At 37.9% G+C, this 27868-nt stretch overlaps 2 long non-coding RNA genes across 3 annotated transcripts; both read right to left on the reverse strand.

The window, feature by feature from the left end:
• Positions 1-12226: 12226 nt before the first annotated feature.
• On the reverse strand, positions 12227-18437 carry LOC106059042 (uncharacterized). Of its 2 annotated transcripts, none has more exons than XR_001216142.2 (3): positions 18310-18437; positions 14017-14096; positions 12227-13275 (listed from the first exon to the last, which is right to left on the reverse strand). It is a non-coding gene; the product is annotated as an uncharacterized LOC106059042 (long non-coding RNA). The 2 variants fall into 2 exon arrangements; XR_001216141.2 differs by having other exon boundaries at positions 14017-14101.
• Positions 18438-23030: 4593 nt separating this feature from the next.
• LOC106059043 (uncharacterized) lies at positions 23031-27427 on the reverse strand. The gene is made up of 3 exons (XR_001216143.2): positions 27345-27427; positions 25436-25515; positions 23031-24145 (listed from the first exon to the last, which is right to left on the reverse strand). It is a non-coding gene; the product is annotated as an uncharacterized LOC106059043 (long non-coding RNA).
• Between the last annotated feature and the right edge of the window lie 441 nt (positions 27428-27868).

The following is a 27868-nucleotide window of genomic DNA, read 5'->3' on the forward strand; positions in this document are numbered from 1 at the left end:
TTGGGTGCGTTCCGTCAGGTAGGATCCAAGCCACTTTAGGACGACTCCTGCTAAACCAAAAGTTGCAGAGAATCTGGCCATCATAATTTCATGGTCTAGCGTATCAAAGGCTGCGGACAAGTCCAGCATAGAAAGAATTGATATGTGGCCTTTGTCGGAATTGTGAAGTAAGTCGTTTAGTACCCTGACCACTGCTGTCTCTGTGCTACGGCACTTCCTATATGCAGATTGAAATTCTTCCAAGAGACAGTACTGTTCAAGATGAGAAAGAATTTGCACTAACACGATGCGCTCCAGAAGCTTTGACAGGAAGGGAAGATTTGAAACCGGGCGATAGTTTTTTAGACATTCCGGGTCAAGACTGGATTTCTTTAATAAGGGCCTGACAAGTGCATGCTTAAATTGCTGTGGTACAATGCCTGAAGTCAGTGAAGAGTTCACAATGTTGGTAATTGTAGGTACAAGCTCATCTAAACATTCAAGGAGCAAGGAGGTTGGAATGGGATCAAGGTCACATGACTTATTTGGCATCTTCAAAATAGTACTTTTGACATAATCTTCAGATACTCGCTGAAACTCGCAAAAAGGAGTATTTTGAAAAATTGGAGAGTGGTCAAGCTGTGATGAGAGGGATGGCATGTCATTTCTAATCTGCTCAATCTTCCCAATGAAGAATCTATTGAAGGAATCAGGAAGTTCAGATAATGAGATAGATGACGGCAAACGTTCGTTATTTGCTCCCCCTAACATTTCAGAGGTGATCCTGAATAGCTCCTTTGAAGAATCAGAATTTTCGATTTTTTGTCGAATATGACTAGCTTTTGCGTCTCTAATCATACGGTTAACCTTGTTTTTTTCTCGTATGTATATTTGTCGATGTATCGTCAGACCTGTCTTTTGAAATGTACGTTCGGCACGTCGGCGAATAAGTTTGGCAGTCTTTATGTCTTCCGTCAACCAGGGTGCAGATGGCCTAACTGAGACTGTACGAGTGACAAGAGGTGCATGGCTGTCCAGCAACTTTTTCAAGCAAGAATTGTAATTGCTGAGAACGTCTGTGTTGCTCTGTTGCAACAGCAAAGAGGTCACGTCCATTTTGAAGGAGGCAATATCTATGGCTTTAAGTTTACGGGAAGTCACGTTTTTCTTTGGCCTTTTTGCTTTTGATAGGCGCATTTCAAAGTTTACGAGAAAATGATCTGATCTATATGTGTGTGTGTGTGTGTGTGTGAATGTATGTATGTATGTATGTATGTATGTATGTATGTATGTATGTATGTATGTATGTATGTATGTATCACTGGCGGATCCAGGGGGGGGGGTGCGGTAGGGGTGATCGCCCCCCCCCCACTCGGCCGAAGGGGGGGGGCCGGACGAATTATAGTATAGAATTCACACAATTTGTATGCGAATTTATTACTTATGTTAATAATATATACTAATTATTTATATTTCAACCTATTCTTAGATTATTTCGCCCCCCCCTTCTAGTATTTTGGCCGATTTGGTAGGGTCGGGAGGGGTGCGATGGCATCAATCCGCCCCCCCCCCCCACCATCAACTTTCGAGTGGGGGGGGGGGCGGTTCTATTTATCTGTAGAAATCACAGCTAGCTAACAGAATCAATTAAATATCTATATGATTAAAACTTGTTATTGGTATTTTAACCGGTCTTTATATAATTTCGTTCACCTGTTGGCCGATTGGAAGGGGAAGAGCGAATACCTCCACCGCCCTTCCCATCTAAACCCTTTGAGTGGGGGGGGGGCGGTCCTACTTTTATGGAGAAATCATAGTATGTGAACAAATTAGTCGAATATCTATATAATATAAACAGGTTGAAGTGCGATACATGCAATCCCCTTCCCCCCATCGGACTAATCAATACTTTTTCTTTTTGTATTATAGTAAGAAATTACAAAATTACAAAAATCTGTCACTAATATAATTTATATATGCTATAAAGTAAATTCTTATATCGAGTCGCCCAACCCCTATTCTTTAATGCAAAATGCAATCAATAGCAGAAATTATAAAAAGGAGCGAGAATTAATCGTTTTCATTTTACCGCCCTTCCCCTTTCCAGACAGAGTTTGTGTAATTTGACATGAATTTATCATAACTATTTTAAGAAAGACTTTGCTTTGGAAAAGTTATAATTCAAACGAAATTTTTCAATATAACAGTCACGGTTGAGATGCTACATGACACATTAATTATTTATTCAATTTAATTTTTTTTTATTTTCTTAAGAATATAAATGTTGTTTTTTTTAAGTTCTTCAGATTCTATGACATGTGGTGGCATTGATGATAGCGACCTAAGACCTTCCTCAGAACTAGATTTAATATCGGGAATAAGTCAAACAGCCTTACACTTTGTAATACAAATCCTTCAAATTGTTTTAACAATATTTTGTCTGCCTATTTTACATTTAATTTTCAAAATTTTAATTTTGAATAAGAAATAAAATGTTTGTGCTTCTGTAGATTACTTTACAATGTTATTTGCAAGTGTATTAAAATGTATAGGCTACAGACTGTATATAGACCTTATCTCAATACCTGTAGCATGCTCCTGTTTATTACAATGTGCATTTATTAAGAACCGGAGCCTGTGGAAATTCTTACAAAGTTTCTATCAACTCACTCTCTGCATGTCTGGTCAAATGTTTGCACATGTCATTTCTCCCAATACACAATCTCTGATAAAGATGAAATTTTGAAGTTATTTGTCTTACCTAACATAGCAAAAACGAATTTTTTAAAACAATTAACTTATTGGCAACTAATTATTTTTGTTGCCAATAAGTGGTATAGGGGTATACGTTTTAAGAATTAGTTCCCCATATTCTTTGAATAGAGAATTAGCTCGTCGCCTTACTAACAATTGATAACTGTAAAACCTATTTTCATAAGCCCTTTGCTGGCTTAGTGGTTAGTGTATTGGCTTGGGGGCCTTTGAGGAAACTTGAGCCAGCTAATTCAAATTCAATTAATTTATTTAAAAAGCAATCACTGTAGCATTCACTTCTTTCTCCCCCGCCCCCCTCCTTTTTTCCCAACTGCTTGATTCAGGCAACCCAATTTCACTCGGTAATGGCATTAGGGATGAAGAAGCACTTGTATGAATTTGTTCTAGCGTATGGAATAAGAAATGCAGCTGTTCTGTAATAGAAGAAATTGATTGTGCAAGATCAACGGAAAGACTCCCTGCAATATTGAAACATTACAAGATATGGAGAAGGAGACAATATAGACTACAAACAGCTTTATAAAGGAGGAATTGATATTTTAAAAACTTTTTATGTTACCTTTTTTAAATTGAATATACCATTGAATACTAATTCAAGTCACGAGGTAAGCCGAACCCTCGCGCTCGTGAAGACATTTCTCACCCTGGCTCCTCAGCCACCATTCAATATCAACCTTCCCCTGGCATTGACCGTGTCAGGAAGCCACGATGTAAGCCAAGTTATCGCAATCGTGGGGACGTTCTCCGGCAGAACTCCACATTCTTTGTCAGGCCACTCTTCCCTGACATTGATCGTGTCAGACGATACCGAGGTAAGCTGACTACTTACTCTCGTGAAGAAGCGCCTCACAGCGGCTTCGGAGGTAAGCCCCAACGGGCACACGTGCCTTGGGCACCCCGCCTAAGCCCCAATCACGCTCCCCAATCCGCCCCAGGAAGGAATTATCACTCATCCAATCGCCCAATCTACTCTCCCAAGCAACCCCAACTGTTTCACCCAGGTGACTACATATTCAGGGACGGAAAGTAGACCACGGACAGACTTGGACAGACTCACCTCCTGGCATGGCTACCCCTTATTTTTCCAGATTTTTTTCTAATGCTGTGATAACAACTGATCTTAAAGTTAGAGTGACATCAGTCTGCTCGCACTTTATGGATCTTTCTGCGATAGATCCATCTTGGCGGCGGCGTATGTGACAAGTCAAAAACTCGCTGTCAGAGTCACTCTAAATTATCACAGCATTAATTATTATTTTTCATTATTTATTTATTTTATTTTAATTATTTCCCCATCCTACCTCCAATTCTCCACCCGCCCCGCCTTTTCATCTCCAGGCTAGACTTAGTTGACCACATTGGAGATAGCTAAGGCGCGTCCTGTCATTTATCTGCCCTTGATCGTGGAAAGATAATCACACTATCTCTTTTGTCTTATCCGCCGGATGTCCGACTGACGGTCGCGGTTGACCCCACCTTGGTTTGAATGCAAGCTAATCCTTCCCCCCCCCTTCTCTCACGTCTCTCTTTGATCTAAGGGATTACACGGGTCAACGTACCGCGTGATACACCAAGGTGCGTCGCTTGTCGGACTTCACCCACGTGTAAGCTAATTCTTAGCCTAGGACATTTCCGGTGTCCGCCCACACTTCCAGGCATATATATATAGTAAACCAACTCAAATCACCCTCTCTTTCTCATTCGAGCTGAGCTATCGAGTCTGGACTATATCACTTATTCTTTCTCCTAGAGGAATACCTGGTGGTAAGCCGAACTTAATCACAAGTTCCATCTTAATTACTCTGTGTATATTTCAATTGGATTTTTATCATGTGTATTTTGCTTAGTTCATTTATATTTAATTAGTGCATTGTGTATTTCTCACTGGCGTAAGTAGAAAACATAAACATGTGCTATGTATATATTTTAGTATTGCATTAATCTATTAATGCTACGTTGCTCAATTGATCATTGATGCAACCATGTATATATTTGTACATCTTATTTTATTTTCTTTATCTCGGCTGACAACCGTGATAATTTTACTAGCGCACTGATACTGCGTTTAGAGAAGATATATGAATTATCTCCCCTTTACTCCTTTTACTCTAAGGAGAGTTGCGCCGCTTGAAGGGACATTCCAGCACGCTCCATTGTTCTCGACCCACGGTCATATGCAAACAAAGCGTCTCGGTCACTGACCACCGCCCAACTCACCCCCCCCCCTTTTCTTTCTCTATCCACCTGTGGTGTTTATTTGAGACTATTATTTCCCCTTCTATGTACATTTTTATATTAGTATTTCCCCCTTTTATGTACATTTATATAATGCTACTATCTGCCATCTATTTTCCAAATCCCATTTGTCATCATCTCCTCATTGTGCTCTAAAGCAATTTTACCAATCTGACGAATGCACCTCAGTCGAGGGCATCGATAAGATGTATGAGAGACATGTCCTAACTTGTCTTTATTTATCCGCAGCCTCCCTCAGGTGTCTGCCTATTTGTTCGATATCAAGAATCACCTACTATTTATGTGCTCAGTGCTATTCAGCACTGCACTAGCTCACTGACCTGCCCATTTGTTTGTGCTTAGTGCTATCCAGCACGGCACTTTCCTATTGAGTATCATCTACCGCCTGCGGAGATCTACTCAACTCTACCACTTGGCGCTATCGGCATTGCCCGCCTATTCGACGGCCCACCTGCCAAGCTATTAAGGCGACGTCCCTATAGACCAGATCTGTGTGAGACGTCATAGCTACGCCAACCCTCTGCAACTCACTGGACATATCCTGTCAACTACGCTGCCCACGGCAGATCAGCTCTGCCCGCAGTAACCTTGTGCCCACGGTATCCGGCCACCCGCCATACTGTGCCCACTACAGATACTAGAACTTGGGACTGAGACTCCACAAGAACTATATCGCCGGCGTCCCTCTATCCGCTAGAGCGCCACCTCCAGCTGCAGAACCTCAAGCCAGGACACAGCCAGCTGCGACATCAACAGGACAACCAGCTAAGTCAGAGGACAAAGTGACATACTCTCTTATTATGTGCAAGAGTGATGATTAAACATAGAGTATACTAGAGATAGATGCAAACCCTCCCCTTTTTATTATTATATGTATATTTATGTAAATAAATACCCTTTATTTTAACTTTTGTATCTATCTTTCATTGCTTTGTCTCGTTGCGTGCCTGCTCCCGATTCACATGCTGATAAGTGGGGGTGTGATAGCTTTAAAAATAATCATCCCCTAGACATAAAACGTGCCAAACACACGTCACATTTCCCCACCTGTCACAAGGCTACATACGAATCTCACTATCCAGGCTCTCTGCAAACTGCACCATACACCACCAACTTAAAGAACTTGACAACTCAGGGCTCCAAAGTAACGCAACACTTTAATAGTTGAATAAATAACAGCCAATACTGTACAATTGCCAACACGTACACTGTACAAATATCTCTCCGATAACACCGTTCCACCGTATCAACTCTTGCACTGGCCTCTCCGTCACGTTCCGGGCTTGCACTGGGTTCAACAGTTCAGGACTGACTTCACACACTAGGCTCGTTGTGTCGGACTCGATCGCAGACCAAGATCAAGACGCCAATCGTCTCAACTGTACTTGACAGTACTCCGCACTGAACCGTCGTAATGCTCCGTACAGAACCACACCGCTGAACTGTGCTGTAGTCGACCGGACTGTAGTGAACCGGGCTCGGGAACCGTCTTGACTGCGTCACCTCCGCTCTTATATAGGGTCCCTACTGGCCTTCTCGAACCGGACAGAACGCCGCTCGACGTTTCTAGGTGGTCAGATGACTACAACCCTCGTGACGCTCCTGAGCTCTGTTCATGACGGCGATCCTTCCCGAACTGTCCTGTTGACACTCGACTCGGCTGACCGTCGTAGCTCGTCACAGTTGACCGCTCGTCTAACGCTGGCCTGGGGCAACTTGCGTCGGCTGACTGCACTCGCACCACTACCCCCATCTGTGCCACCACCAGGTTTATAACAATATGTTTATTCTACAAATAAAATTCTTGAAACGAGCTACAGTGTCCTCAACTGCCCCTAGGTTGCAACGTCGCAGATCAGTGTTGAGGCCTACTATATAGACTGGTCTGTGTCCGTTAGACTGTCAGCGGTTGAGTATGATGAAGGCAGACCTTAAATACTAACATAAACTGAATACATTTTGGAACTTTTGGTTATGTATAGTTAAATATTCAAGGAGTCTGTGTAGTTTCAATCTGCAAACTTACATTAAAAAATTTGATTGCGCGACATCATTTCTTAAAAGAATTATATTTAAAATTATTTAGCATTAATACATATTTTGAATTCATAATGAAACTATTAATATTTCTTTGTACTCTGAAACTACAACATATGCATTAGCATATACCAAGCTAGCAAGGTCACAGAGTGTGTGGAGTGTTACATAGGTCAGACCAAGGGACATTATAACTGTGATGACAAGTCAACACTACAAGTATTTTCTTTTCTTACATTGAAATACTCAATAGAACTAACAGTTATGTACGCAGAGACGCAATTAGAGATGGGCTGTTTTTTTTTTTTGTTCTCCAGGGCCATGCAAAATTTGCTTCCTTCCTAATTCCACTTGAAAACGTTTTGTGTTTGCTAGAACTCAGCCTGACGTGCAGTTGTTGGTAAAGCGAACACAAATATCTGCAGAATTGTATGTATGTATGTATGTGTGTATGTATGTATGTTTGTTTGTTTGTTTGTTTGTTTGTATGAATATATGTATGTTTGCATTTATGTATGTATATGCATGTATGAATGAATGTATGTACATAGGTATGTATGTATTGGTATGTATGTATGTATGTATGTATGTATGTATATAATAATAATAATAATAATAATAATTTTATTTATAAAGCGCTGTTAACAAACAAAAATGTAGGCTCAAGGCGCTGTAACAACATTACAAACATAAACACAACTGCTAGAATAACAGTTAATCTAAAAAAGTTTTAAACAAGTAGGTCTTAATGTTCTTCTTAAAAGTGGTATAGCATGTTGTCTGTCTGAGATCAATGGGGAGTGAGTTCCAAACCTTTGGTCCGTGAACTGAAAAAGCACGCAGACCGTAGCTTTTGAGGGAGAAACGTGGCACTACTAAAAGCGTTGAGTCCATTGAGCGCAGGGTTCTCTGGGGGACATATGGAGTAATCAGTTCGCTAAGGTACAAGGGCATCTCATTGTTATATATACACTGATGACAAAGTGTGGCGACCTTGTAATCGATTCTCGCTTTCACGGGAAGCCAATGGAGCGTGCGCAAGAGCGTAGTAGCAGAATCTTGTCTAGTTTTTTTAAGGACTATTCGAGCGGCGTTGTTCTGTATACGTTGCAGCTTGGCTATTTTGTCATCAGGTATACCTGCTAGCACGGCGTTGCAGTAGTCAAGGCGGGAGAGTATGAATGCCACAGCTAGCGTTTTTGTTGACTCCGTTGTTAAATATGGTCGGATCTGGCCTAATCTGCGCAGCTGCAGATAAAGACCTTTGCAGAGCTGATTTATGTGTGGGTCGAAAGATAGTGTTGAGTCGAAGAAAACTCCAAGATTCCGCACTACATGGACAAAAGGAACATGGCAGTTCGTGATAAAGAGAGAATCTGTGCTTTCAACTTTTGAGACATTGTTCCTAGTGCCAATCTTAATTATTTCTGTCTTGTCTTCGTTCATCTTGAGTTTATTTTCAACCATCCAATCGCTCACCCTTGCAACGGTACTACTGATTTTCTCTGCCAGATGCGACACCTCTGAGGGTACTGATGAATCGTATAACTGTGAGTCATCGGCAAAAAAATGGTATAAGATGCCGGTTGGCCGTATGACACCGCTGAGTGGATATGTGTACATAGTGAACAGTACTGGGCCTAGAACTGATCCTTGGGGTACTCCGTACTTCAAAAGTAAGCTTGTTGATTCCGTCCCGCTAACAACGACACTTTGGGTGCGTTCCGTCAGGTAGGATCCAAGCCACTTTAGGACGACTCCTGCTAAACCAAAAGTTGCAGAGAATCTGGCCATCATAATTTCATGGTCTAGCGTATCAAAGGCTGCGGACAAGTCCAGCATAGAAAGAATTGATATGTGGCCTTTGTCGGAATTGTGAAGTAAGTCGTTTAGTACCCTGACCACTGCTGTCTCTGTGCTACGGCACTTCCTATATGCAGATTGAAATTCTTCCAAGAGACAGTACTGTTCAAGATGAGAAAGAATTTGCACTAACACGATGCGCTCCAGAAGCTTTGACAGGAAGGGAAGATTTGAAACCGGGCGATAGTTTTTTAGACATTCCGGGTCAAGACTGGATTTCTTTAATAAGGGCCTGACAAGTGCATGCTTAAATTGCTGTGGTACAATGCCTGAAGTCAGTGAAGAGTTCACAATGTTGGTAATTGTAGGTACAAGCTCATCTAAACATTCAAGGAGCAAGGAGGTTGGAATGGGATCAAGGTCACATGACTTATTTGGCATCTTCAAAATAGTACTTTTGACATAATCTTCAGATACTCGCTGAAACTCGCAAAAAGGAGTATTTTGAAAAATTGGAGAGTGGTCAAGCTGTGATGAGAGGGATGGCATGTCATTTCTAATCTGCTCAATCTTCCCAATGAAGAATCTATTGAAGGAATCAGGAAGTTCAGATAATGAGATAGATGACGGCAAACGTTCGTTATTTGCTCCCCCTAACATTTCAGAGGTGATCCTGAATAGCTCCTTTGAAGAATCAGAATTTTCGATTTTTTGTCGAATATGACTAGCTTTTGCGTCTCTAATCATACGGTTAACCTTGTTTTTTTCTCGTATGTATATTTGTCGATGTATCGTCAGACCTGTCTTTTGAAATGTACGTTCGGCACGTCGGCGAATAAGTTTGGCAGTCTTTATGTCTTCCGTCAACCAGGGTGCAGATGGCCTAACTGAGACTGTACGAGTGACAAGAGGTGCATGGCTGTCCAGCAACTTTTTCAAGCAAGAATTGTAATTGCTGAGAACGTCTGTGTTGCTCTGTTGCAACAGCAAAGAGGTCACGTCCATTTTGAAGGAGGCAATATCTATGGCTTTAAGTTTACGGGAAGTCACGTTTTTCTTTGGCCTTTTTGCTTTTGATAGGCGCATTTCAAAGTTTACGAGAAAATGATCTGATCTATATGTGTGTGTGTGTGTGTGTGTGAATGTATGTATGTATGTATGTATGTATGTATGTATGTATGTATGTATGTATGTATGTATGTATGTATCACTGGCGGATCCAGGGGGGGGGGTGCGGTAGGGGTGATCGCCCCCCCCCCACTCGGCCGAAGGGGGGGGGCCGGACGAATTATAGTATAGAATTCACACAATTTGTATGCGAATTTATTACTTATGTTAATAATATATACTAATTATTTATATTTCAACCTATTCTTAGATTATTTCGCCCCCCCCTTCTAGTATTTTGGCCGATTTGGTAGGGTCGGGAGGGGTGCGATGGCATCAATCCGCCCCCCCCCCCCACCATCAACTTTCGAGTGGGGGGGGGGGCGGTTCTATTTATCTGTAGAAATCACAGCTAGCTAACAGAATCAATTAAATATCTATATGATTAAAACTTGTTATTGGTATTTTAACCGGTCTTTATATAATTTCGTTCACCTGTTGGCCGATTGGAAGGGGAAGAGCGAATACCTCCACCGCCCTTCCCATCTAAACCCTTTGAGTGGGGGGGGGGCGGTCCTACTTTTATGGAGAAATCATAGTATGTGAACAAATTAGTCGAATATCTATATAATATAAACAGGTTGAAGTGCGATACATGCAATCCCCTTCCCCCCATCGGACTAATCAATACTTTTTCTTTTTGTATTATAGTAAGAAATTACAAAATTACAAAAATCTGTCACTAATATAATTTATATATGCTATAAAGTAAATTCTTATATCGAGTCGCCCAACCCCTATTCTTTAATGCAAAATGCAATCAATAGCAGAAATTATAAAAAGGAGCGAGAATTAATCGTTTTCATTTTACCGCCCTTCCCCTTTCCAGACAGAGTTTGTGTAATTTGACATGAATTTATCATAACTATTTTAAGAAAGACTTTGCTTTGGAAAAGTTATAATTCAAACGAAATTTTTCAATATAACAGTCACGGTTGAGATGCTACATGACACATTAATTATTTATTCAATTTAATTTTTTTTTATTTTCTTAAGAATATAAATGTTGTTTTTTTTAAGTTCTTCAGATTCTATGACATGTGGTGGCATTGATGATAGCGACCTAAGACCTTCCTCAGAACTAGATTTAATATCGGGAATAAGTCAAACAGCCTTACACTTTGTAATACAAATCCTTCAAATTGTTTTAACAATATTTTGTCTGCCTATTTTACATTTAATTTTCAAAATTTTAATTTTGAATAAGAAATAAAATGTTTGTGCTTCTGTAGATTACTTTACAATGTTATTTGCAAGTGTATTAAAATGTATAGGCTACAGACTGTATATAGACCTTATCTCAATACCTGTAGCATGCTCCTGTTTATTACAATGTGCATTTATTAAGAACCGGAGCCTGTGGAAATTCTTACAAAGTTTCTATCAACTCACTCTCTGCATGTCTGGTCAAATGTTTGCACATGTCATTTCTCCCAATACACAATCTCTGATAAAGATGAAATTTTGAAGTTATTTGTCTTACCTAACATAGCAAAAACGAATTTTTTAAAACAATTAACTTATTGGCAACTAATTATTTTTGTTGCCAATAAGTGGTATAGGGGTATACGTTTTAAGAATTAGTTCCCCATATTCTTTGAATAGAGAATTAGCTCGTCGCCTTACTAACAATTGATAACTGTAAAACCTATTTTCATAAGCCCTTTGCTGGCTTAGTGGTTAGTGTATTGGCTTGGGGGCCTTTGAGGAAACTTGAGCCAGCTAATTCAAATTCAATTAATTTATTTAAAAAGCAATCACTGTAGCATTCACTTCTTTCTCCCCCGCCCCCCTCCTTTTTTCCCAACTGCTTGATTCAGGCAACCCAATTTCACTCGGTAATGGCATTAGGGATGAAGAAGCACTTGTATGAATTTGTTCTAGCGTATGGAATAAGAAATGCAGCTGTTCTGTAATAGAAGAAATTGATTGTGCAAGATCAACGGAAAGACTCCCTGCAATATTGAAACATTACAAGATATGGAGAAGGAGACAATATAGACTACAAACAGCTTTATAAAGGAGGAATTGATATTTTAAAAACTTTTTATGTTACCTTTTTTAAATTGAATATACCATTGAATACTAATTTTTTACATATGTATCATACACATACTAGAAAGCAGGAAGTTCTAATACTATACTTCTCTGTTAAATACAAATACACACTATCGACTACATGATGGAGAGACAGAAAAACAACAACATAGCATGTATACCAATGTTTATTTTTTGTTTAGTTTTTTTGTTTGTTTACACTAATTTGATTTCAAATTACACTAGCAATGCTTGAACCAAGCGTCAGACATATTTATTTATTTAACTCAATGTATAATACAAAATCAAAATATACTATATACATCATCTTTCATGTACAAATAATATTACGTCACATATGTTTGAAAGGAAAGGGAAGTAATCATTAAGTTGAATGAGACGTGTGCAACTGTTCCTTATGTGAGATAAACAACACCGGCAAGATGGCTGACTTGCTCGTTTCACTCTGTATAACATTGAGGCTGCAGAGAAACTATTGTTTACATCAATGTAACCATGGAAACATTCTATGTCGTTATCTAAATATTAGAATTAAAATAAAGATAAGAAACAAAAAATAAGCGCAATTTAACGCCTTCCTGATACAGTGTCTTTGTAATACAGTGTCTTTGTAATACAGTGTCTTTGTAATACAGTGTCTTTGTAATACAGTGTCTTTGTAATACAGTGCTTATTAATGTCGTTAAAAAATGTTTAATTAATGCTTGATACTACGGTTAACCGCTTTTTATAAGTTAAAATTCTTTTGACCTAAGACACTTAGAAATGTTTTATTTAGACAAGAACTTAACTTATTTAAGAGAGCTCCAAGACGTCTCTCTTTCATTTTGGTTCGCTGCTTGTTTGTGTAGTTGCTTATAATGTTTATGTACAGCTCAAATGTGATATGTTCAATGTTTACAAAAGAAAACAAAACTATCTCTCTCTCAAACAAAATGGGATACTGAGCAAGTAAAAACATTCAGTGACCTCTTGACATATTTTAAGAAATAATTGTTCGCGTTGACATAAGTAACAGGTAGAACACCATTCTAAAGTTCAAGATGCTTTAGTACATTCATTTCCAAGTTAGACATTTTGATGTTCTGACATCGGTAGTTGTCAAATCCTGTTGCTATTTATCGAAGACGTGCATTAGGTACAACCAGTTGAGAAAAGATGGGGGAGGTGTAGGAGGCTCTGCAGCGCCTGGTGGCATTACTGAAATACAAAAGATTAAAATTACATTGTTGTAAAGATCATTATATTATTTATGTAGACCCTAAAGCACTGCAGCCATATTTAACAGCTTGAGCAGTTGAGATCATAGATTTAGGTTCAATATTTTTTCTAAAATGTCCATCATCTTTTCTTTTAACAAGCCTCCCCCTTGTCTTGATGACCATAATGAGGATTGGGTCGCAAGAGAATATATGTTCAGGTCGACCTACTACTATTTACAAATCTTATATTAACTCTCTCCGTCTGTCTGTCTGTCTGTCTGCCTCACTTCCCATTCTCGAATCAAGTTGAAACTTTGCACAATTGTTCATTGTCAATGACAAAACATGAATCATACAAAAATTAACCTATTAGTTCATCAATTAGTCGAAATTAATTAGCTTTGTTCTATATAGAGAATCTACTAATCTAAGGGTTTAATTAGAGACTTTTTTCAAAACTGTAACACCTTCTGTTTTAAGAAGTACTTGAAAAGCTCAGACGCTAACACGTCGGCCTTCCATCTTGGAGCCTCGAGTCAAGACCATCGTTGTTTTTTAAGAGTTGATACGGCATGATTGATCAACTTAATGCCCTTGTTCCCAAAACCAAACTGCAACCCTGCCTGGCTGACAGTCTGACTGAATGTCCATAAGGCCCAGTTGTTGTTTTTTACAGTTATAGGTCAGAAATTTTTAAGAGTGGAAAATGGGGGGAGGATGAAGTAGTTAATTCACTCACATTGTGACGTCGCTAGACTAATGACCAGCAGAACTAGACAGGCCAGCCACACCAAATAGTTGAACATTCTGGTAGTAAACCTGCTCTAGACAAAATAAAATAAGTTGAAATGTCAAGGGGGGGTATCATTAATTTGAGTGTTTACCAGAACCTGTTTACTTCAGAAAATCTCAATGAAGGCAGGAGGAGGGGGGGCGTATGTTTCTAGACTAGGAATGTGATATGTACAGAGAGATACACAAGACACTGGCAAGGCTTTCAAGATAAACAACAATTTTTTATCATGTTTTTTTTCTTTTTTCTTTTAGAGAAGGAAAGAGAAAGAAGGAAAGAGAGAGAAGGAAAGAGAAAGAAGGAAAGAGAGAGAAGAAAAGAGAGAGAAGGAAAGAGAAAGAAGGAAAGAGAGAGAAGGAAAGAGAAAGAAGGAAAGAGGGAGAAGGAAATAGAGAGAAGGAAAGAGAAAGAAGGAAAGAGAGAGAAGGAAAGAGAAAGAAGGAAAGAGAGAGAAGGAAAGAGAAAGAAGGAAAGAGAGAGAAGGAAAGAGAGAGAAGGAAAGAGAAAGAAGGAAAGAGAGAGAAGGAAAGAGAAAGAAGGAAAGAGAGAAGGAAAGAGAAAGAAGGAAAGAGAGAGAAGAAAAGAGAGAGAAGGAAAGAGAAAGAAGGAAAGAGAGAGAAGGAAAGAGAAAGAAGGAAAGAGAGAGAAGGAAAGAGAAAGAAGGAAAGAGAGAGAAGGAAAGAGAGAGAAGGAAAGAGAGAGAAGGAAAGAGAGAGAAGGAAAGAGAGAGAAGGAAAGACAGAGAAGGAAAGAGAGAGAAGGAAAGAGAAAGAAGGAAAGAGAGAGAAGGAAAGAGAGAGAAGGAAAGAGAAAGAAGGAAAGAGAGAGAAGGAAAGAGAGAGAAGGAAAGAGAGAGAAGGAAAGAGAGAGAAGGAAAGAGAAAGAAGGAAAGAGAGAGAAGGAAAGAGAAAGAAGGAAAGAGAGAGAAGGAAAGAGAAAGAAGGAAAGAGAAAGAAGGAAAGAGAGAGAAGGAAAGAGAAAGAAGGAAAGAGAGAGAAGGAAAGAGAAAGAAGGAAAGAGAGAGAAGGAAAGAGAGAGAAGGAAAGAGAGAGAAGGAAAGAGAGAGAAGGAAAGAGAGAGAAGGAAAGAGAAAGAAGGAAAGAGAGAGAAGGAAAGAGAGAGAAGGAAAGAGAGAGAAGGAAAGAGAGAGAGAAGGAAAGAGAGAGAAGGAAAGAGAGAAGGAAAGATATATATATAGAGAGAAAGAAAGAGACAGATAGAAATTTAACGATGGAGATAATGAAAACTTAAAAGTAATTATGAGAGACAGAAAAATACAGAAAGAGAGAGAGAGAGGGAGAGAGAAACTGGCAATACTATTTTGTGTTCTGTAAACTATAAAGTTATCGAAATTGTATTGTTGACAAATTTGAAGAGGTTCAGATCTTAGAAATAGGAAATGGATTGGTCACACCCTTAGAAAAAATACCAACAACAAAGCTAGACAGGCCTTAGAGTGGAAGCCCCGGGGCACAAGACGTAGAGGAAGACCAAAAAGAACATGGTGACGAAATGTACTAGATGAAGCCCGAGAGGACAGGAAAGAGCTGGGTAAAAAATTAGCTAGAGACCGTGGAGAGTGGGGTGTTTTGACTGAGGCAATGTGTTCCATGAGGAACAAGAGACCGTGGAGAGTGGCGTGTTTTGACTGAGGCCCTATGTTCCATGAGGAACAAGAGACCGTGGAGAGTGGCGTGTTTTGACTGAGGCCCTATGTTCCATGAGGAACAAGAGACCGTGGAGAGTGGCGTGTTTTGACTGAGGCCCTATGTTCCATAACAACGGAAAGGAAACATGATGATGATTGTTTCTGAATATAAATTGTCGTGATGACAATTCGGATTGCTCGCAACTTTTAAAATGTATCATTTGTATATATATATATAATATATATATATATATATATATATATATATATATATATATATATATATATATATATATATATATATATATATATATAAAGATATATACAGTGCTTTTTTTGTATAAAAAAATAGGTGCCGGTACTCAGTAGTTGATTGCCTAACTTTTAATAACTAAAAATTAATAATATACGTTAAAATGCGAAGAGTATTATTTTTTTCAAAAAGGTGCCGGACGCCGTACCGGTGCGTACCGTCACAAAAAAGCCCTGTATATATATCTCTATCTATCTATCTATCTCTCTATCTCTCTCTATATATATATCTTTTGGGCTATGCCGCTAATGTTTGTGCACTTCATGTTGTCTATTTGTCCACCAAGTGTAGCACTACAGACGTTATTAAAACTATTGAAATATTGGTTTCCAAGAAGTCTTATTTTTTAAGCCTTTGAATAAAGGCTAATACGTATTATTTTTACGATGATAGGTACTCTACTATAGTAATGAAATATGCATTAACTAAGAACTAGATACAAAAGATAGTTCATAGTATAATTGGTTGTAAGGGGTCTGAATTAGTTTTAATTCTAACAAAACTACATAAGAAGTTGACGGGAATCCTTCTGATTCTCGTATTGAGTTTGTTAATGGTAACAATGGTCTCTTAGTGGTTCCTACTGCTTCATTTATGGTCAGTGGTGTGACTAAGAATGTAACTATGTGTCTCTAACAATGTGTGAGTTCGATTGAATAGTAATGGCCGCCTACTAGCTTTTGCGTTATGCAAAATCCTTTGTCATCCTTGAGTGGCCCGTATAGAGAAAGGACGCTAGTAGTTTAGTGCTGCCCGTCTGGCGTGTTTAAAGCTCTTTGGAATACACAATTTTATGCTATTTGAAATTGCAGAGATAAAAATAATTTATCTCGCTTAGTTAAAAAATAGATTCATATTTAATTTAGCTGAATAAATAGATTCGTAATCCATTTTGTCTGTTTAAAACATTAACCTGTTTTACTATTTGTGCATTGATAATACGAAAACAAAAAGATTGGTAGGAACAACTTTTACTTATGATCTTTCAAATTGTTTCTTTTTTTTTTCGTTTTTTTTTAAATACCAAACATTTAAAATGCCTTTCAATACATCAGCCGCTGGGCCTCTAACGGCAGCATGGGACCTGCCAGAGGAAATACAAAAGTACGATTGTGTCCCTCCATGGACGCGCTGGAGTTTGTTCTTTATATTTTTACCATAATTTGTTGAATTCTGTAATTTTTTTTTAAATAATAGCTTTTTTTGTATAAAGTTAGCCTTTCAGATCTTGCGATCTTTAGGGCGGATGATGTAAAGATTATCCGTTTCTGTGGCCCACGGGTAACGAGGGTGTGATGTGGCCAGCACAACGACCAACCGCATTTACCTTCCCCAACTAATGAGGCGCCCAAAGATCCCGAAATTAAAAATCCCAGAATTCGAACCCGGGACCTATGTTCGAAGCCAAGCGCTTCACAGCGCAGCCACCGCCCATCCTCACTTTTTGTATAATTCAAGATAAAGACTAAAAGTGACTAGTGGACTGCCATGGATCGTTTCTAGGAACTGATCCTTTTGTAAACAAGTAACTCGCCGTCATTCTACCAACAAAAGTTGTTTCCTATACAGTACAGCCATTTATAAGTTTAGTCCCTCTTTTTAATAAGTTATTGGTTTTATATGTATATATAATTTTAGCGACTCATTTTATCATAGACTAAAAAAAATTCCAATGTTGGTCGCATCACCAGGACCAGGGAATACAGATATGAAAATGTGGGAAAGTGCATTTGGTCTTTCAAAATATTTGTAGACATTTTTTTTGTATTTATAAAAATACGATTTTGTTGATTTATTCCAAGCAAATTTAACATTTAATGTATCAACTAATGGTATTACTCTTGCAGGAATTATATGGGACTCATCCTACAGCCTTCACATGTTTGTTCTAATTCCTTAATGGAAAAAAAAGTTTAAATATATTTAAATTTCAAAGTTGATATTTTTATTAAATTACTAAAAATTATTTTTTTATGAACACGTGACGTTTTTAATGTCTAATTATTGGATCACTATGACGATTTCAATAAGTTTTGAATATATAATTTTTGAAAGTCTAAGATCGTCTTGGGATTATAATGATCATTGGAAAACAAATGAAAAATGAATGGAGCAAAAAAAAAAACGAGACTAAATGAATTTTCTATTTTGTTTTCTAATATAAGACAGTGATTATATAAAGACAGTTTATGCAATTAAATAAATACATTTATTAGGACAATGCCACGGTGTCACAAATGTCAAGATGCCATTAGCATTCAAAGTGTTAGATACTCACAGGTTGAGATCAAGAGGTGAATGTCCAATCTCAGTACAAGTGATCGCCCCTGACTAACTTACAAAGTTTATATAGACTGGTGGTGACAAAGACTTTGAATTAATTATCTTTTCCTGACTTAATCCTCCACGACCTTTAAAATTTGAATAAAACGACCAACAATTTACTATTGAGGGGGAGGGTGTGGGTTTAATGACAAGTGGCAAGTCACGCTTGTACCCCCTCCCCCTTTCTCTCTCCACTTTTCTTAAACAATGTTATTCTCAGTAATTAATGGTACTGTCGTATAGGTCATTACTTGCTCTCTATCTGCCCCCCATCCCCTGATGTAGGTCACTTTTGATCAACAACCCTGAGGTCAAACATTTTTTTGAAAGTGAATTATGAGTTACTGATGAAACTACTTTGAGTGATTACACCAACAAACAGTCAGTCATCAGTCATGAGTTGACTAGAACACAAAAAAAGTGCAGCTGGTTAAATCTAACGTGACCAAACAACGTTGTGACTTTTTAGTGCACGCACAAACTTCAAAGAGATAGAAATAACCTTGAGTTGACTTCAAGTACTGACTAAAGCCTTGGGCATATCTGTTGCTTTAATTACTGGTAATGTGATCTGAATATTACAAATTATGGTTCGTAATAGTAATTTCAATAAAATATATATCTAACTCTGGCTAACTAACTTTATACTGCAAACTTCTAGAACACATTTGTGACATATATTCCATGGGTATCTGTCACATTAGTTGCCTCGACCTTCGCTAGACTCAGGCCAAGAGTTTGGGAAAACCAGAAGCTAACTACGGTGACCAAAATGGAAGTTTACAAGACATGCGTTATGAGTACACTGCTGTATGGCAGTGAATCGTGGACCACCTACGCAAAGCAAGAGAGAAAACTGAACTCATTCCATTTGCCATGTCTCCGAAGGATCTTGAAAGTTACATGGAAAAAAAAAGTGTGCAATACTGAGATCCTTGCGCGATCAGGTATTCCCAGCATCTTTACAGCCCTCAGACAACGCCGTTTGAGCTGGCTTGGACATGTTCGCCGGATGGAGGTCAAGCGAATCCCGAAAGTCATCCTCTATGGACAACTCGCGACTGGCACAAGAAAAACTGGTCGACCCCACCTCCGTTAGATATAATAAAACGGGACCTTAAATCTGTGAACATCAATACTGACAATTGGGAAGACATAGCTCTAGACCGCACCAGCTGGAGAGAGACGGTGACCAAGAAAGCTATGGACAGCGAAAGAACATGGGTCTCAGCTCATGAAGAAAAACGTATAATCCGAAAAATGGCCAGCTCCTCTACCAGCGAAGCAAAAGCCACCTTAACCTGCACTATTTGTGGACGGGAGTGTCTCTCCAAAATAGGGTTCCACAGCCACGTGAAGAAGTGTGCTCTGAGATGAACCATAGACGTTCTACGACTGAAGGAGGCCAATATAAGTTGGGGAAAGTAAAGGACGTTGGTGTTTTGCTGGAAACCTCGATAACAGTCGGCCATAGAAAAGATGGGCTTTATATTATCTGCCTTATAGATCGCCAGGTCTATCAACTACTATCAATTAAAAACATGGCAGACTCAATAAAGGAATTTGCATTTGACTTAAGGTTCAGCTCTATTGATTACAAATATAAAGATTAATAAATAATGTTAAGACTGAAACAGTTGTGATGTATATTACTGGCATGTAAAGAAACGCAGTAGCGTGGTAAGGTGGGTGGGAAGGGTGCAGACCTCACCGATTGACATCTAATATTCATTTTACAGCTGTGCACCCAACAATAAATACAGTTATGGAGTTCCAACCAACAAAAAGAATGTACCAACGACACATTTCCTTGTGAAAGTTAACTTATCGAAGTTTGTTTTGTTAGGAAGGACACTATCAGCCTCGCACCAAATCATAACAACCCCTAGCGACGCCTCTGGAAAAAATGTTTTTTTTAAGAACCACTGATAATAACTTGACAGTACATATGTTAAACATCCAATTTCATAGAGTATATTTTTTATATTGTTATCGTTTGACCTACTTAACATTTCCTACATATATTCATGTTCCTTTTTGCTCTTTAGTTTCAAGTGTGGCTAAAAACGTTCATCAAAATGTCGACATACATTAATTGGCGTCTAATTCTTCACGACTTCTTGGAGCGTGCAACCAAGAAACAAAAACAATCAAAACGTATATATGCTGTGTGTGTGCGTGTGTGCGTGTATGTGTGTTGGAAAGGTAGGAGAAAGCCGGAGAAAACAACTTTTTAGTCTTAGCGATTTCCGGCCAAGGGTTGACTATAGGAGAAACTACTCAATAGAAAACGAGAACATTACTATGTTTGCATGTAGATGGTTAACTTTTGAATATATTTGTTAATCTAAATTATTATAATTTAAATCTCTTTCATTGAGTCGTTTGCCTAGATTTACAAAAACTGGTATCGGAGGTTAAGTCCGACCCTGCTATTTAGTGACCTGTAAATATACATAGTAGATTACTTGTTCTCTTTCCATGACTTCTTGGTCACAATGGTTAAGTCCGGCGCTGCTATTTAGCGTTTGTAAAGTGTTTTCTTGTAAAATGTTTTACATGTTTCGGATGTTCCTTCAGAGTTGACGATAGTTTACTTCCTAGTCCAAACCTCCCGCAGGACCAAGGGGGATGGAAAACGCCAGTCCTACGCGCGATAAATAAAAATGGCATTTTTTTTTAGATGAGGTAGAAATAAAAAAAATTTCTTGGTCACAACGGCCCAGCTATTTTGTGAATACTTGTTCTCTCCCCCCCCCCTTTCCTCTCGTTTTTTCGTGGGCTGACTATCCGCAGAAATAAGAGAGTGATCTTTCCTTTACTTCTTCTTCTCGTCCAAACTCTTGAGCGAGGAAGAGAATTATCTATCTATCTATCTATCTATCTATCTATCTATCTATCTATCTATCTATATCTATCTATCTATCTATCTATCTATCTATATTTATCTATCTATATATATCCCTTAACAGTGCGTTACAGACTGTTGATTATAACGTCCCTCTAGTCGACAGACTATATCAAATCGGCACTGTTTAGTATTCTCTAATAATGAAGACAACTTTATATTGCAAACTTATAGAACACATTCGTGACATATATCATGGCCGGCCTCAGGCATAGACAAACTAGCAGCTTCCTAGGGCCTCCGAATGATGGGGGCCTAGCACAGAACTAGAAGAAAAAAAAAATTTAGTGAAAAACATTTTCGAGTTTCGAGACTTAGCTGCCATCAAAACACAAGTTAATTTTATGGAAGGTTTAATACATCGTCACGCTACCGTGGTGGAGCTATGAAAATTGCGCTATATGAATTTCAGTTTTTTTTTCTAGATATTGATACAGGTAAGTTTTTAATAAATTGCATAATTTTAATTTTCGGTGTTTTTTTTTATGTTATTTTTTTTCTATTTCATAAGGGACCACCTTATATACTTTGCCTAGGACCTCCAATTTCCTAAGACCAGCCCTATTTAAACGCATTCATCAGATTGTATTAGGTTTACAAATAAATCCTACACTAATTTTCTAGGTTAAAAAAAATGTTAGACCAAATAAACAAAATAAGTTTCATGCTACTCAGCACGTGACATACAAGAACTAAAAAAAATTCTTAACAGCTACTGAATGTTTGTAGAATGAATCCAGTTTGATGTAAACGAACTGCCCATTCATCTCAAACATCTGTCGGAGGGACTTCCTTCAACTTTGGCTTGAAAAGTATCAATGTATTTTTTGTCGACACCCTGCTTTATAGTAACACTTGGTTACAGTGAAAATGTTCCTGTCGTTGGCTCTGTTAAAATTGTGGATTAAAACTGCTATGGCTGGTGGGGGGAGAAGGGGAGGGGCTGGTCTGGGTAGGTCAGCGACTGTTGACCTTTAGGTAGCAAAGTGCGGGGCAGGGGAGCACAACCGATCAAATTTATTTTTTTTTGGGGGGGGGGGGAGGGTTTAGGAAATCGGAGGGTCGAGTGTTTTTTTCTTGTCTAATTGCTGAAAGGTGGAGTTCTCGGAGGGTCCCTACTTCGTGCTCTGGTTAGGATACAAGCAATACTTCCTTCTTACCTTAGGCCTGAAGATCTGTGGCTACAAAACTTGATAGTTCAATTAACCGATGTTGAAATTAAACGGATTCGGCTGCAGATCTAAGTTGTTTTGTTGGATAAATCGCTGTTTGTAGATGATTCCTATCATGCACTTGTTTACTTACGCTTCATGTCTGACTATGTTCTTAACATGAATGTGATGTTCATAATTTTTTTTTGCAAACTTAAAGAATGCCAACATAACAGAGGTGCTCCCCCCCCACCCCCCCCCCCCATCAATAACCTCAAATGGAATAGAGGAGAATACCTGGGAACAGGCGACTTCCGCAAGAGAAGTTAGAGATCTCTTACAAAGTCCGCGGGATACACATTTGAGAAAGTGCAAAGGCGTAGACGATGAAGGGAAAACTTAAATCGACGATGTCTACGCTGGCTATGAGACAAAATGTAGATACTGAAAAACTGCAGTCCTCCTTAATCTACGGATTGAAAGACCAACCAGCGTGATCTCCATTGATAGGTCAAATAATTTGCTATAAAAAAAAACTAATTTGTTGCAATGTAAGGTATTGTTTCACATCAGCATATTATTAATACAAATTAATTAGAAACAAGAAATCTAAACAAAGATGTATTCAAATATTTATTCATTCAACCATTTCACGAACATAGTATTTCATTTGAAATCATGAGAACTAATACTACAACTAGAACAGAACTAGACGAAACTACACGGAACTATAGAACTAACTGCCAACTATGAAATACATACACTATTTACAATATCCTTTACTATACAAACAAAATAGTGATTTCTTTAAAAAAAAATGAAAATTCTAATGAACATTATGCTATTATTGAATAGGGGATTTTTATAATTATTCATGCCTGTGTATCCTGTACACTTAATACACCATAAAGATTGCTATATATAGATTCGCCTCTATTTATGAAGATCCCCTTATTGCGAAAATCTTAATCTTAATTGCTATGTAGTTAGTTACCACTAGATGGCGCCTTACTATTATCTATAAGCGTTTACTTGACATTGAACATGTATGAATGTTTAATGTTAGTACAAAAGTATCCATAGCAACATTTTAATGCTTCATTCTTATAGAGATATAAACATTAAGGTTTGTTCTATAATACATGTCAGCCGTAATGACTTTAGGTAGATCAATTTTTTCTTAATTACCTACATTTTATATAAAACTATTTTTTAAATTTTTAAAATTCCTTTGACATTGTGAAAACTTCTTGGATACAAACTTTCACTCTAGAATGTTCTACATCAGTTTGCGCAAGGTTCATTGTGTTTTGCATTAATTGTCTTAAATAGCTTTTGTCATATTTACAACCTTTTGTTACAGCACAAAACAATCAAGTTTAGAGATGAAATGTGCTTCAATAAAGTCCAAGCCATGTATTCACTAAAACAAATATTTTTTATATACTAATGGACAGCTAAACATTACAATGACACTATAAATGAGAAAACAGCCTTTACACACATGTATAAATATCACACGACTGCTGGAGATGTTTTGCTACTTTTTGATTTCCCAGTTTCCTTGTGTCCACTTTGTTTCGTTGTGTCCACTTTGTTTCGATGTGTCCACTTTGTTTCGATGTCTCCCAGTTACGTATCAAACAAATGTCTTAGAAACAGCAGGGAGAGAAACGAGGGGGAAGGCGGTTGAGGAAGAGGTTCTGCTGCTCCTGGCGGCGGTAGCAAAACTGAAAAACAATAATCCATCATAATCCATCATAATCCATAATACAGCTTATTATAAAATGCATGAAAATACATTATGCTACTAAAAACATGATGCTTCATTGTACATAAAACCACAAATTATGCATCATACGGAATTACAAAATATAATACATCATACTTTTCAGAAAGTTGTTAATTAGCTCAAAGTATAGTAAAGTAAAGTAAAGTAAAGTAAAGTAAAGTAGAGTAGAGTAGAGTAGAGTAGAGTACAAAGAACAAGTCAAATATAGATTTTATTGACAAGTTTTTCTTTCTTTTTATTTTTTTTTTTTTGATGGGGTCTGAATGGTGTTGAGAACGATAGCACGAGTTCACCGCACAGGGTGACACGTGCCCTAGTGACGCCGCTGACAATATTTAGGGTAATTTGTATTGTATTTATTTCTGTGATCTTTTCAAAACGTATTTATCATATTATTCTGTGGATTGAGTATTTAACTGGCTTGAAGCTGTGTCACTTCAGTGTGTAACTTAACGAACCATCTATTGCTGAGATACAATACAACGCTAAACTACAGAATCACCAACTCTCAATTACTTTTGTTTTACCCAGACAGACCAGGTGATGGCGAATGAACATGTAGTGTAATGCTGGGGAAAAGCTCTAAATATACTTAAGGGTCGTTCGTAAATGACGTCACGAAAAAAAATGATCTTTTTTTACCCCCCCCCCCCCCACCTTGTCACAAAGTATCACAAATTCTCAGACCCCCCCTCCCCCCTCTGCGTCACGTCACATAATAAAAAAAAAATATTTGTTTCAAATTATTTATTTCTCATCAATTTTGTTCCCAAAGAAGTTTCATCGTGCTCATTGATAGTATACACCGGAAGATTTTCTTCTGTTTGAGGAGCTGACTCGAAAATGAAATTGTCTTCAATGAGATCTTCATTTATCCATTCCACACTCTCCTTACCTGCATCCCCCCCCCCCCAGAGCGTGACGTCACTTACGAACGACCCCTTAAGTATTGGTGAAGCTGAAGAACGAATATAAATAAAAAGGGAGATAGATGAACTTGCCGAACTTCTAAAAGTACAAGCTTATTCTTTGTTACTGCCCCTTCCACTTAAAAAAAAAGGGTCCAGTTATGCAAGCGTAACTTTCAAACTGTAACACCTTTGGTTTTTATGTTTTTACTTTGAAAAGGGGAAAAGTTTCTATCTGAGACAACTTGTTTTCTTTTCTGTTGTTTTTATTTTTTGTTTTTGTTGACAGAGTGTGAATGAAATAAAGAAAATCTACTTACATTGCGACGTGACGAGACTAATGAGCAAGAGAAGTAAACAGGCCAGCCGCAGCAAGTTGGTCAACATTTTTGTAACAAAACTGAAAGCAAAAAAAACAAAAAACAAATCTAAGTTTAAATATTTGATTTCATAGAGATACTTATGTAAGGAGCGTTGAATTGAATAAGGAAAATCTCGAGGAGAGGCTCATTTATGATAATGATGAAGTGTTAGATAAGACGCTGTGTTAGTGGTTAGGTATATCAGACTAGAGCGACGCTTCTCAACGAGGCGCGGCAGGCAAAGTAAAGTTTCCCCTTTCAGACCTTTCAGATCTATGAGGCAGATGATGTTAAGGTCGTCTGTTTCTATGGCCAACGGTTAACGAGCAGGGTGTCATGTGGCCAGCACAACGATCAATCACCTTTACTTTCCCCAACTAAAAAGTCAGATACCCATTATAGTTGGATGGACTCAGGAGCGCCCTAAAAATCCCGAAATTCAAAATCCCAGTCTTCACCGAGATTCGAACCCAGGATCCCAGGTTCAGAAGCCAATCGCTTAGTCACTGAGCCACCGCGCGGGAGGCAAAATATTTGTTTTATCTTTAGAGGAGACAGGACACAAGAGAATGAAAACAGAACTGAAGTGGGGGTGCCAAAAACAAACAAGTTCAACAGCTTGTCTAAAACCACAAGAAGCTGTCTTCCAAATGGTGAACAAAAGATGTGGTCAGGTAAAAGAGGGATTTTTCTTTGAACATTTTAAATAGATTCAAAACATATATCAATAAGCGACTAATAAAAAGATTTGAATTAAAAATCAAATGAAATACAAGATAACAAAGAGAGTTTGTGTATTCATGCAAACTCAGAGGCTATAGCAGAAATGTAAAAAAACCGGTTTCGACATTTTCAGCCACGAATATTGGAAGCTATAAATTCCAAGCTACCAACAAACTAGCAGCCTCCTAACAAAATGCTCATTTATAGCATTGCTTTTGATCAGTCTCACACAACATTATGTTTAAATAGTACACATGTCTACATGTCTAAAGCATGTTTAAATATGGTCAGTACGAACTTAGCATCATTTGTTCGTGTAGATAAAGTGATGTAGATAAAAGAGCTTATCCCGTGATGCACTCTACAAATGTATACGGCGACTGGCGCAGATTTTAGTTAATAATTTTCGTGTTTTATAAATTGTGTGAAGAGGTGTGCATACAAAGTACATTCTTAATTTTTTCAAACAAAACTAAACATTTTCTAATAACTGTAATAAGCTAATATACCAGAGGAAAAAAAAAGATAGCATAATTATTGGTCCAACCAAATGGAAATTCAGTTTTACTACAATTGACCACCTCACCGTAACTACTGTTACAATAACAAAACAGTATGTATGAAAATACAAGAAATACAAATAATATAACTATCCCACTTTCTTTGTAGGTGTTCACCAAAATGTACTTTACTTAGAAATACTAACAGTTTTTTATGTATTATTTTAAATGTGCTCTATTTCATAAAAAAACCAGGCTTACTTTATTTAAAAAAAAAAACAAGCAGTTTCGTTTTAGAGGACAGAGGATAATATCTGTTGCACTTAAAATAAGCAAGCCCAATGCATGGTGAAATTTGTTTTTTTTTTAAATAGTATTACTAGTGTTTGAGATCTAAAAGAAACAGACGGACAGACAAACTGCACGAAATTAAAAGAGGCTTTTCCCCTCATATGTACTGCTAAAAAACGTAGAATTTAATAACATGAATATCATTTTGGTTTAGATTTCTAGGCAATCAAACAACTAACAAAGTAAACTTCGAAATTATGACACACATTTAACAGCTCAAATAGCTGAACAAAGTGAAAGTCAAAGCAGCGTTCAATGAATGGACGCAAGTGATGAGAGAGTTAATTACTTACACGTTGAGTTCAGTTGCAGGATGTCCAGTCCTTGGCACAAGCAGGTACATCTACCTAGACTATCTACAAAGCATTTATATAGGCTCAAGGTATACTATGAATTATTTATCAGTACTTAATGTGTAACCTTTAACACAGACTATTTAATTATTCATAATTCAAACCATTTTTTTGTGCAACTATTTTCTCGAATGTTTTGTTGTAACCTTTTGTTTTTAAACTTCGCCTCTCTCATGCTAATGACACTCATACTAATATGTGGCAAGTAGCAGTATTTTATACTCATATGTGCACACAAGAAATCAATGTCAAAGTAAATCTATTGTGTAGCGTAATGCTGACGTGTTATTATGCTAAAGATTTCATGGAGGGGGGTGGTTGAGTAGAATTCATCTTTCAAAGCGGCTCGAGTTCGAATCTTGCCCTGCATGAAAGCCCTCCCCATATACCGCCCTCTACCCCGCTGGTCAACAAGAGAGATTGGACCATAGCTCATTGAGTGTGTGAAAGATGCGCTATCGATT

Source organism: Biomphalaria glabrata, chromosome 1 (genome assembly GCF_947242115.1).
Source record: "Biomphalaria glabrata chromosome 1, xgBioGlab47.1, whole genome shotgun sequence".
Lineage (NCBI taxonomy): Eukaryota > Metazoa > Mollusca > Gastropoda > Planorbidae > Biomphalaria > Biomphalaria glabrata.